The sequence below is a fragment of the Saccostrea echinata genome, unplaced genomic scaffold, assembly GCF_033153115.1.
Source record: "Saccostrea echinata isolate AGI-Se365-2 ecotype Australia unplaced genomic scaffold, CSIRO_AGI_Sech_v1 ptg000058l, whole genome shotgun sequence".
Taxonomy (NCBI): Eukaryota; Metazoa; Mollusca; class Bivalvia; order Ostreida; family Ostreidae; genus Saccostrea; species Saccostrea echinata.
Genome location: NW_026889807.1, coordinates 7,079,984 through 7,093,234, shown reverse-complemented (window position 1 = coordinate 7,093,234; position 13,251 = coordinate 7,079,984). Strand labels below are relative to the sequence as shown.

The window sequence follows — 13,251 nt, the reverse complement described above, 5'->3', positions numbered from 1 at the left end:
GGTTGACGGATCTAAATTACTTGCAATTTTTAATGAAACTGACAACACGGAATCGTTTATTTATTTCATTAAACGTCATCACTGAATTATACAATCAAACTTGATTTAAAATTGATTTAAATGATATAAAAGAAATACGTTGTGATAACCGATTAAAAAACAGGAGAATAAAACGTACGCTCAACTAAGACCTAAGGTCACCTGCTCATTCACAATTATTAAACCTGTTTTCTCCACTACAAAAACCGTTCACGGTAGCTCAGTCGGTAGAGCGCTCGCTCCGTGATCGGGAGGTCGTGAGTTCGAATCTCGGCCGCGACTGACCTAAGTCGATAAAAAATGGGTAGCAACTGTTCCTTCGCCATGCGCTCGGCACTTTGAAGTGAAAGTTGCGGGTCCTTCGGATGAGACCTTAAAAACCAAGGTCCTGTGTCACTGCAGGCGTTGGCACGAAAAAGATCCCTCACTGCTCAATGGCCCTGAGTGCCGAGTAAAGGTCAAAATTTGAAGCCCTTCACCGGTATATGGTGACGTCTCTATATGAGTGAAAAATTCTCGAATGGGACGTAAAACAACATACAAGCAATCAATCAATCCACTACAAAATATAGTGCATTGAAACTGCAAAGTGAAAGTAGAATAAATTCTTCTACTGGAAAGCCTTTACAAATGTAATACAACAAACAGAAAATGCATTTCTTTAAAGAATAATAATCTTATGTTAGGAAATTTACAATGGAAGAAAGCAAGCAACATTGACTATTCTATTTTAAGAAATATGATACAAGTTATATGATAATGAATTACGTTAGGTGACCCGTGGTCTCCCTAATGATGAAAAACGTTAAGCGACCGTATCAAAGTAACACACTAGCTAACCTCTGGTCTCCTTATATCAGAGTAGGTGACGTTTTGTCTCTGCGCGCGCAGATCTAGCGGGAAAACGGGAGGGGGTGATCATGCCCCCTTGGACTTTTCACAGATACTTCAAGATAATGGTTGATGATTTGGTAATAAATAACGTTAGGTGACTCCTGGTCTCCCAAATGATATATCATACCACAATAGGCGACCTTATCAATATACCTCTGGTCTCCTTATTAATATAACAGAACAGGTATTCCCCTTGTACTTGATAAGTGAAAAATGTATGAAAGGGAGATGCTGAACTCCAATCACCACCCCCGCTGATCTGTAAATGAGGAAACAAAACTAACCAATAAGCGACTTACCAAGAATAGACCTAGAAAACACGGACTCCGTGAGAATTGCTTCTAAGAATCACATACACGTATATGAAGACAAGCAAATTGTCCAAACACACACACCCCATTCCGAGGGAAAAAAAAGTGAATATGGAGAAATTGTGTACCTCTTTGTTTTTGCTTGTCATTAAAATCAGAGTCTGAGTTTAGGTAATAGTTCTTCATATACCATACTTTTTAACCTATTGTCTCAATATAAGGTGTCTTCTGGTCCCCTTTAATAATGTGCAATATAAAGTGACCTCTGGTCCCCTTAATGATGTACAATTTTAGGTGACCTCTGGTCTCCCTAATGATGTACAATATAAGATGACCTCTGGTCCCCCTAATGATGAACAATAAAAAGTGACCTCATGTCTCCCTAATGATGTACAATATAAGTTGACCTCTGGTCTCCCTATTGATATACAATATAAGGTGACCTCTTGTTCCCTTAATAATGTACAATATAAGGCTATCTCTGGTCTCCGTAATGATGTACAGTATAAGGTAACCTCTGGTCCCCTTAATAATGTGCAATATAAGGTGTCCTCTGGCCCCCCTTAATAATGTACAATATAAGGTGACCTCTGGTCTCCCTAATGAGGTACAATTTAAGGTGATCTCTGGTCTCCTTATTGATGAACAATATAAGCTGACATCTTCTCCCCCTAATAATGTGCGATATAAGGTGACCTCTGGTCTCCGTATACAACTTAATGTGAACTCTAGTATCAGTAAAGATGTACAATTTAAAGTGAACTCTAGTTTCCGTATTAATATTCAACTTCGTGTGACCTCTGATCTCCCTAATGACGAACAATATAAGAAAACCTCTTGTCTCTGCATTCATATATATATATCTTTAAGAGATCCATGTGCTCTCTTATGATGTACAATATGGAATAATATTGAGTAACCTCTGGTATCTGTTTTTATATTCAACCTTATGTGACTCCTGGTGTCCTTATGATGTAAAAAAAAAAAGCTGTGTAAAACCAAAGGTTGTATATAAATATAAAGACTAGAAATTACCTTATATTAGGGAGATCAAAGATCATATAAAGTTGTATATGAATACGGAGACCAGAGGTCACCTTATATTGTATATTATTAAGGAGACCAGAGGTCACATAATATTGTACATCATTAAGGAGACCAGAGGTCACCTTATATTGTACATCATTAAGAAGACCAGAGGTCACCTTATATTGTTCATCATTAAGGAGACCAGAGGTCACCTAATATTGTACATTATTAGGGGGACCAGAGATCACATAAAGCTGTGTATGAATACGGAGACTAGAGGTCACCTTTTATTGTACATCATAAGGGAAATCAGGGGTCAAATAAAGTTATATATGAATACGGAGACTGGAGGTCACCTTATATTGTACATCATAAGGGAGACCAGCGGTCAAGCAAACCTCCTCCTTGGCGCCTGGCCCCGCCTCTGATGATTTTAGGAGGTCCTTTGGTGCTCTGCTCCAAATCTGTATTTTTTAATGGACTTTTAAATTAAATACTGTTCTTGTATTTTTTTCTTCACATGATTAAATGTTCAGATGCTTATTTTCATACTTGTTGCCTTTAGTTTGTTTTTGAAAAGTCTTTTAGTTTACCTAAGTCCAGTTTCTTAAATCATGACTGATGATGATACTAAACGAATAAATAGAATTTAAAAAAAAGGACTCATTTCCCCATGTGTACTTTCTAACTAAACTTCAAATAGTCAGCTGCTCCAGCGGCCGATAATAATATTGTTTGAAAAAAGTTAAGCAGTTAAACATTTGTGAAGAGATTAACCTTATTAACATTTAAATCCTTATCTAAAATTAAGGGAAAATTTGTTAATTAATCAAAATTTATTTATGAATCAGATCTGCAATTTTGTGAAACACAAGGCTAGGATACTTGAAAAATTATTGAAGGAGCACAAGAAAAGAATCTTCTTTGTTTTCTATCGTAGAGAATTTACTGGAAATTATTGAGGTGGGACCTGATCCTCACAGCTTCTTATGGACCTGACCTATTAACAACTTGACGTTGTGTGTTTAAACGTTAAAAACATTACTTTCAAGTCTGTGTTATTCTATGAGAAAATATATAGATGTAAAGTTATTAATATGATTGTATTTGAGTAATTTTTTTTAAAACTATGTCTAATAAAATTCAATTAAAATATAAGGTGACCTGCGGTCACTGTACTGATATAGATGAATTTACTTTTGTGCCTTTAATGCCTGAAGAGTTCATATGATATTTTATCACTACGCAAAATGACGAACTATTTGCGGGTGACCCGAGGTCCTAGTTGAGCGTACGTTTTATTCTCCTGCGATTAAAAAGGGAAATGTGCAAATTATTTTCGTCATTCACCGATCTTAATATTGACGTAAGCTTCTAGAAAATCATATAGCATCGAGTCCGATGTTAAAAGAAAAAACGAAGCGATTATAGCTGCATGAACAATGCATAAAAAAAGCTTTTGTGTGAATGGTCATTGAAATAATGGTAAATCATTGATGACACTATCAGTTGTGTTTGTTTGTTTGTTTGTATGTTGTTTAACGTCCCTCTCGAGAATTTTTCACTCATATGGAGACGCCACCATTTGCCGGTGGAGAGCTGCAAATTTTGTCCTATACTCGGCACTTACGGCCATTGAGCAGTGAGGGATCTTTTTCGTGTCAGCACCTACTGCGACACGGGACCTCGGTTTACACAGTCTTATCCGAAGGACCGGTCTCCACGTCCCACAGTGGGATTCGAACCCGCGACGTAAGGATCAATTCCTTACTCCGCGACTCTAGAGCAGACGCTCTAACCACTGCGCCACGCGGGCGACCTATCAGTTGTGAATATATTTATATATCGAAAGAGTATAACATATATGTAGTAGATTTTCCTAATATATTTATCGGTAAAATTTGAATATATTCCTTACTGAGAGCAACGAAACCGAAGTTCAATTTGTACTTCATAAAAACTTGCTACGGCCATCATTAAAAATATATGTTTCCCCTAACCCGACCCAAAAATCTCAAGTTGGGTTGGTAGGTAGGTTGGCAAATAATTTTTTGATAGCAGCTTGGAAAATACATTCCTAAAATTAAATGAAATGATACCTTTATAAATAAGTTAAGTACAAACAAAAGCGATTTGTAAACAGGTAGAATACCATACAAATGCCGTTTAGACTCAACATTTAAGGTAAATTAATTCACAACTATTATTTAATCGAACTTGTAAAATATCTTATATCTGATACCAGAGTAAATTTGTTGAAATTGAATACATTGTACATCTGTTAAATGAATCTCCAGAACACAAAGACTTGACATCAGAGTATTTGTTTTTCATACAAGTCTACTTTGAGCTTCCAGTGCTGACATATGCAATGTACTTTTTTAAGGGCTTCGAATAGTGCAGTGTTTCTAGAGCATTTCATTTTGGAGCCTCAAAGTAAGGAGCTATTTCTAAGTTGCAGGTTCAAATCCCAATGCGGGACGTTGAGACCGGTTTTTCGAATGAGACCATAAAAACTTAGGTCCAGTGTCGCAATTAGATACTAGCATGAAAAAGATTCTTTACTGCTCAATGGCCTAAAGTGCCGCGTACAAGTCTAAATTTGAAGCCCTTCACCAGACAAATGTTCAAATAAATGTTGATGTCCCAGTAATTGTCAGAAATATATATATATATATCTATATCTATCTATCTATCTATCTATCTATCTATCTATCTATCTATCTATCTATCTATCTATATATATATATATATATATATATATATATATATATATATATATATATATATATATATATATATATATATATATATATATATATATATATATATATATATATATATATAAAATAAATATTGGAATAATATTATGAAAACAAAACTTTCCAGTCGGTGCGTTTTAATTGGGTCGGTCGCGTTAGGGTAAAGAAAGGTATTTCTTTTATTTTGGCCTAACATGAAAATTAATGAATAAGGTATTGTTCAAATGGTTTATTCCCCGAACGTCTACTTGCTAAAACAACTATTAAATTATCACACTCAATTAAGAGGCCCTGTAAGGGGTCCAGGTAGAGTTTACATCTGTTACCTTGATTGAACCAAGTAGTCAAAATCAAATAATTTAATATTTACTGATAAAACTGTGTACTAAAGCACAGATTTATTGGTAAAATACTTTTTTTTCAAATATAACCGTATCTTACTCTTGTCAGATTTTTTACCAAAACAATTACATGTATATTGTGATTGAGTTTTATGATAAAAACTTCCAAAGATTTTGAAATTATTTATTGTTATAATATTTAAAATCAATGCTTTGAAATGATGATTAAAACTAAATTAAATCAAAAGTATCTAAAGCAAAATTTATTTAAAAATGACATATGATCGATAGATTTTTCCTGTTTAAGAAAGAATGCTACTTACATGTTCACGGAAATTTTATTTAACCGATCTTTAAGACATCTCCTCTGAAATATGGCTTAAGTATGGAAAGATTGATATTAATTTAAATTAATTTTTATGAATTTTGGGGGCTTTTTAGGAGAAAATGAAAAGAATTTTTTAATTGCAAATAAGATCCTTTAGGGTTTAAAGTTTGCCCTAAATAAATGGAAAATATAAATATTTAATAGAAAATGTCAAGAAAAATCAGATAAGCTTCTTTTTTTTTTTGCTAAAAAATTATTTATGAAAATAAAACACATTATTTTTAGCATTTTTTAAACTAATGCATAAAATCTTCAAGAGTTTTACATTTCCCCTGAAAAAAAATCATGTTAAAACAATAAATATCTTTTATCAATATTTCCATGCTGAAACCATGTTTCAGAAGAGATGTCAAACATTATTGTTGCTGTAGAATTCCTCCTTCAATTTAGTTCATAAATGATTGTAGATCCTTAATGTACCCCTTACAGGGCCCCTTAATTGAGTGTGATAATAAGATGTTGGTTTAGTCCAGTAGACGTTCGGGGAACACACCGTTCAAATACAATTAAAGCTGTAAAGTTTTGTGCTTTAATCAATACGTGTCGGTTTTTTTCTTAAAACAGTCTTTTGTATATCAAATGCTCGGCCTATTCATAGAGCGTTAAAAGCTAATTTTTACACAGGTACTTGGGTCTTGGTTTATAAATATGCATGTACCTTATTGATATGTAAAAAAGTAAAGTACAGTTTTTACATATCAATAAGGTTCATACATATTTATAAACCAAGACCCAGTACCTGTGAATTTTTACCCCCCACCCCCCCACCCCTAAATCAATTTATCAGTAAAATGTGCATATTCGCTGCTTTTATCCTTGACGGAAATGAAATAAGAGCATCTGAAGTACAATTTTCATAACATAGTATAACAGGTTTCACAATAAACTTCAATTGATGAAATTGTTATTTTTCAAGTTTTTACAGAAAGGGGGTGGAGACGTACATCTACTTCATGCGGGATTTTGAACAAAGAATCAGAATGGATTTAGGTATTAAGGATGGATTCTTGTCAGCATTTTACGTCGTCAATGGGTCTCCATAAATTATGCAAGTCGTAAAATGCAAAATTCATATTTAATTATACTGAAGGAAAAACTATTAGTAAATTTGGCAGTTTAAGTAATGTTGAATCAATTTCTTTTGAAATTAATAAATTTTTCGTAATATTTTCTTTGATTTGCGACAATCGCCATAATATTCGCAGTTCGGTAGCGAATGTCAACATGTCCAGATCATTTTCCGTAGAAAACCCCGAGAGGGTTGTTTTGTAAAATCTACAAACTGTGAACATTATCGAAGCATTGTAGAAGCCCAGGGACAGTTATGACAAATTAAATCATAGTTGTTTATGCCCGGGAAATTCCGATCAGCCAAAAGGGAAGCTTGAACTTGAAGGTCACAAACATGTGCAAGATTGCAGATCCACGTTGCCTCGTCTGATGTCATGTCGTGTGCAGTGAGCATGTAAGTTAGTTATATATGTCTGAAGATTTTTATAATTTTGAAATTGAATTCAATTACATGCTGGTTTGTATTGATTTATGGGAATTCGCACGGAAATTAAAGTCCTGTTATCAATATTTCGTCTGCTTATTCCCGCGACTTGTCAACATTTGAAGAGGATATATTTCGTGTGTTCGTCAGGTTTATGAATAATAATTCACAAAAATAGCATTTTTTGTATATGATTACAACAAATTTTATATTTTTAACTAGCCTACTTTGTTCAAGACCGAACAATCACCAAGTTATTAGAAAAGTAAGGTGTTCCGCTTGGGTACAAATCAAACGGAAAAATAACTTGATATTGTACGTGGAAATATCCATAATATTGAAACACACAATTGTCTAATAAATAGAGCAAAATGAAACATTATTGTTAAAAAACTATTTATATATTTTTTTTTTTTACTTTTCTGTACTCTTAGGATAAAAAATGTCTATTTATTTATATCCAATACACTATAATATAAGACATTATGCATGTGGTAGAATCTATTAAAATATTTTCATTCATTTAAAGCAATAAATGAAATACAGATGAGATAAGTTATTTAATCTTATAATCAATTTCCATGAATTTAAAAAAATAGTCTAAGGGATGTTCATGTTTAATTCTTAGGAGAAAAACAACCCTACTTTACCCTAGACTAGAAAAAAGACTGGAGGTCAGAATGCAGGATGATTGAGCAAGGAGTGCTGGCAGATGGACTATTGAGGTACATGTATAAGAAATATGGACACAACTTTATCTAACTATCATATAATGCAGCATCTGTGCTGCTATGTAAAATATATTACGTTTTTTAAATTATAGGTCAACAAAAAATTTGGACTTTCACCAGGTGGACACATGTTCAGCAAGAAATTCTCACATCAAATGAATGATGGCTGTCTGTGGAAAAGAGATTTTCTCAGAATATATCATGTCAGAAGCAGGAATTACATTATTTATCTGATCAAAGAAATGTTTTTGTAGAAATGTGGAAGTCAATGCATGTTATCAAAGTCACTGCTGCTTGTTGCATGATTCCATTCTTGATTTTTTTTTTTAGAAACTTTCATTCAAAAATAGTTTTATTTATAATTATATAATGTTTAATTATTTGATTCCCAAGTACCCGATACAGTGCATGCTTTGTAGAATGTGATTACTTTACAAAATCTTTGATTCAGATTTGAAATCTTACTCTCAGAGCGAATTTTTCAAGCATTATCTTTCATTAGATTACAATGTGAAGATTTACATGTACTGGCATTACAACAACTTGTAAATGATATATACCTAGCTCTATGTATTCAGTTGCTTTACATTTTCAAATACAGTTAAAATCTTAAAATACAGTTCTGGAATACCAAAAAATGTGCCTGCTTTAGATCATTTAGTTAAAGGGTGATTTTAAGCAAGAGCATGCCGAACAAAATTGGTGGTAGTGGCCGGGTTAAAATTTAGATTTTTACAAATGAACTAATATACATGTACTTGCAGTAGAAACCCTCAAGAGGTAATTTTTAATTCAATTTCAATACAAGTTATTGACACTGATCAATAAATGTTTGTGCTACAAATTCTCAAAAAGAAATTTCATCCTTGAATAAGTATTTTGCATCTAAATGTGAAATTAAGTTTGATAGCTGCATGCATATTATTGTTACAAAGTTCAAGGATGTCATATTCAGGCAAAGATGTCAAAGGGCATTTGATTGTCATAGATGGCTTTTTTGTTATCTTAAAACTCCAGCAAATTTTACGCAATATATGATCACATTGAGGAGTTATATTTATTGGTGCTGAACAAACTATATACTTATAAATGTGTGTAGGTATTTATTGTCCCTCGCTTTCGCGAAAGAGAGGGGACATTAAATCTCATTCTTTGTCGGTCTGTCTGTCACAAAAACTTTAACCTTGGCCATAACTTTTGAGTGAGAAGAGATTGGGCTTTTGTATTTCACATGTATATTACCTGTAACAAGACCTTTCCAAATATTCTGTGAATTTTGATCCCGTGGCCTTGAAGTCTGACCTACTTTTCAAAAAAATTAACATTACCTTAAATTTGTCATTACTTTTGAATGAGAAAAGATAGGACTTTCATATTATGCCTGTTCATTACCTATGACAAGACTTTTGAAATTATACTATGACTTTTGACCCCGTGACCTTGATCTTGAAGTTTGACCTACTTTTCAAAAAATTAACATTTCTTTAAATTGGTCATTAAATTTAAATGAGAAAAGATAGGGCTCTCATATTAAATATGAACATTACTTGTAAGAATACCTTTCCAAATGTACTATGATTTTTGACCCCATGACCATTACCTTGAAGTTTGACCTACTTTTCAAAATTTTTGTCTTTGCTAATAACTTTTGATTTAGAATGGTTAGGGCTTTCACAGTTGACATGTGCATTAGTAGTGACAAAGTGTTTCCGAGCTTGCTATAATTTTTTACCCCTTTACCTTGAACTTCATGTTTGTTTGTTTGTTTGTATGTTGTTTAACGTCCCTCTCGAGAATTTTTCACTCATATGGAGACGCCACCACTTGCCGGTGGAGAGCTGCAAATTTTGTCCTATGCTCGGCACTTACGGCTATTGAGCAGTGAGGGATCTTTTTCGTGCCAGCACCTACTGCGACATGGGACCTCGGTTTATACGGTCTCATCCGAAGGGCCGGTCTCCACGTCCCACAGTGGGATTTGAACCCGCGACGTAAGGATCAACTCCTTACTTCGCGACTCTAGAGCAGACGCTCTAACCACTGCGCCACGCGGGCGACCCTTCATGTTTGACCTAAATTTCAAAAATTTTGTATTTGGTGACTACTTTTGAATGACATATGATATGGTGTTCATATTTGACAAGTGCATTATTTATGTCTTTTTGTATGATGCACAGATAAGACAGGACAAACAAACAAGACAGTTACAATATGCCATAAATAATGGCATCCCATCCACTAAGACATCGAAAGCGGGGGACCACCATTCTTTGAATTTGCTTGTTGTTTTCAAAACTCAGTTTACAAATGTAAAATATCCAATAATAACATAATAGGGACCTATATGTATATAACTACATATACATGTATATGTATAGGCATATATATTAGTCCCTGTGATATTCATATACTAAGCATTGAATGGCATGTTCACTATACATGTATATTGATTTCATGTTTATGTCATAAATAATGTATTGAAATCTTTTCTAGTCTATGAAAATTTTATGTATGATTTTTCTCATAACTTTTTGGAAGGTTTATTATTTATTCCTAGTTATATTGAAGGTTAAGTTGCTTTGAATTAGTCCTGTGCATGTGAAGAATGTATGTGATAATTTTTCTGTAATTGCCACTAGAAAATTGATGTTTTTTTTATAAAATTGTCAAACATAACATTCATAAGAATAAAATGACAGAGGAAATTCGAAATGAATATTTTGAATATCATTAGTGTAAAATACCATAAAAATAGAATGTATAACTAGTAGAAATGAATGTATTTATGTCACAATTACACCAAATTGATATATTTTTGGGGATTAAAAATCTTTCTTATAGACATTTAAAATACTCTGTAAATTGAAGATTTCAGAAAGTATAGAGCAAATTCGGGCTAATTTTTTTCAATAATTTGCCTGATTACTATATCTTTTTTACCTTGTAAATTAATCTTGAACCTTTGAATATTCATCAGACAAAAATCTAAATATTTGACATTATATGGTCAATTGTAAAAATTGAGATGAAATTTCATGTGAATTCATGAAAACTGAGAATTTTGAAAAAATATCGAGGAAATTCGGATGAAATGTATTTATTGAATATAAAGGATTTCATGTTATCTTTTCACCAGCTCATTTCATATGAATTAGTCATCAAAAATAAGTAACAACTTTAATTTTATGGTGAAAGATATTTTTTCAGTCAGCAAAATTTATTCATATGCATACATTTCAAAACTTCTCTGTGTAAAAGTACTATTTTTAGGACTAACTTTCAAATGACCTTGACTTAAAATCAAGGCCGATGACACCAAAGTTTTTGGATGTTAAAAAAGTGTAAACAGTCTGAATATTGAGTATTCAGAAAATCAAGATTCTGCCATTATAAGAAATATGAGAAGAATCCATCCTTAATTTGTGAAACGTTATTGATAACATTTCATTATTAGAGATTTTATAGAAGTTATAACATTACCTTTGGATCCACTCTCGTATATGCGGACTCCGAACCGTGGCTTGAGACGATGTACGTCTGCATATAATGAAACTACATAATCTTGTCCCATGATCCCTTGTACTACGTTCTTCTAATTTAAAGAGCAAGAAATCATGGGACAAATGCACTCACAGTTCCTTATGAAGTTACCTTAGACGATGTTCAGGTAAGTTTAACTTTATAATAAGAAAAACAAAAGAGATGTTCATTTAATTTCATTCTATTTGACCCCCGGGGATCACTTAATAATGTGTGAAGATATTTGAATAGGTATACATGCAACACATTCTGATATTGCGTCACCGAACCTGTATCGATCACAATCCGCTAAATTTATGTTAACTGCATAATATATCAGAGTATACGTAAAGGCGTGACCAAAATAAGCATACATTTTTTGTATGTATTGTTGAAAACAGACCCATACCAGCGACATATCTGCATACATTATATGGGTGTTGATCCCCCCACTCCATCAAAGCAAACTTAAAAATGAAATTAATAAAGATTATTATCCACTGGCAGATAATTTTTTAAGTCTCAGTTTAATAAAAAATATTATACATAATAAAACAATATGTGTGTGTTTAAGGGTACACGTAGGAATATTTTCTACCTGTTGTCCTGTTGTCAGGACTGAATTGTGTCTGATATCTTGAATAAATTTTTTTGGTGACAAGGAAAGAAATACGTAAAATCAATAGATTGTGAGGAAGCGTTATTAAGTTTTTTTTTCACTGCTTATCTTTTTTATTTATATGTATTCAAAGAATCAGTCTACAATTTCACCTTTAAAATTATTTTTTGTGCACAATTGCAAAGCATTGCAATGACTTTTTATAATACATAAGGAATTAATCTCCATTACTGTATCGAGTATAGCTTGAAATGTCAAGGTGATAAACTAAACCTTTTTTTTCATAACGATGAAAAAATTGTTTAATCAAATTGTCTGAGAAAACAGTCAGCTCGAATTTCCTGCGACAAAGTTGCAAAATTCATCATTTTTTAATATATAAATACATTTGTATGAAACTAGCAATCTAGCATCTGCAATATAGATGTCCTCTCGGTAAATAAATTATTTTTTCATAATGTACTACATAAAAATACTTGTTTAAAACTAATTTAATACTGGAACGAATGCTCAAAGTTTATGTTATGTTTTGGTTTGTACGTAACACATTACATAAGGTGATGATAAAAGTAACTACATTCAAAATATCAAATCGTAAAAAAACATGAATGATAACTACCGGAAGAAAATTTGATGTGAAACAATATGTCTTCATTACTTTATAGAGAATCATAATTTGACATGTAAGCATCACTGGATAAACATTCAAAGAAACAAAAAAATCCTCTACAGCCAACCAGTTTCAGGCATATATGGCAGCAGCACATTCACCGGTGGTTAATTTTGCAAGAGTAAACATAGCTATCATTGATGAATTGACAAAAATTTACAGAGATGTCTTGTCTAAAGAAATTCCCCCATCCCAACTTCAAAAGTTAGTTAAAGCTCATCAAGTCATGAGAATTCTTCGTCCAGAACAGATCAACATTATCAATAGAGCAGTTATATCAGACTATAAAGAATTTGATATCACGTTGTTGTATACTTTACTGAGAAATGTATGCCCAAACATCACGCCACCTACAAATGGTTGGAACAAAAATCCAGGACCTTCTGATTTGACAGTTGGGGACGATATCGAACGCATTAGACAAATTGGGAATGAGCTTTCTGGGCATGCATC

General features: G+C 32.8%; 1 long non-coding RNA gene across 1 annotated transcript; it reads left to right on the top strand.

Annotated features, from left to right (window-relative positions):
- Window positions 1-6,906: 6,906 nt before the first annotated feature.
- Window positions 6,907-9,505, top strand: LOC133174679 (uncharacterized). The gene is made up of 3 exons (XR_009719168.1): window positions 6,907-7,229; window positions 7,888-7,984; window positions 8,083-9,505. It is a non-coding gene; the product is annotated as an uncharacterized LOC133174679 (long non-coding RNA).
- The last annotated feature ends 3,746 nt before the right edge of the window (window positions 9,506-13,251 follow it).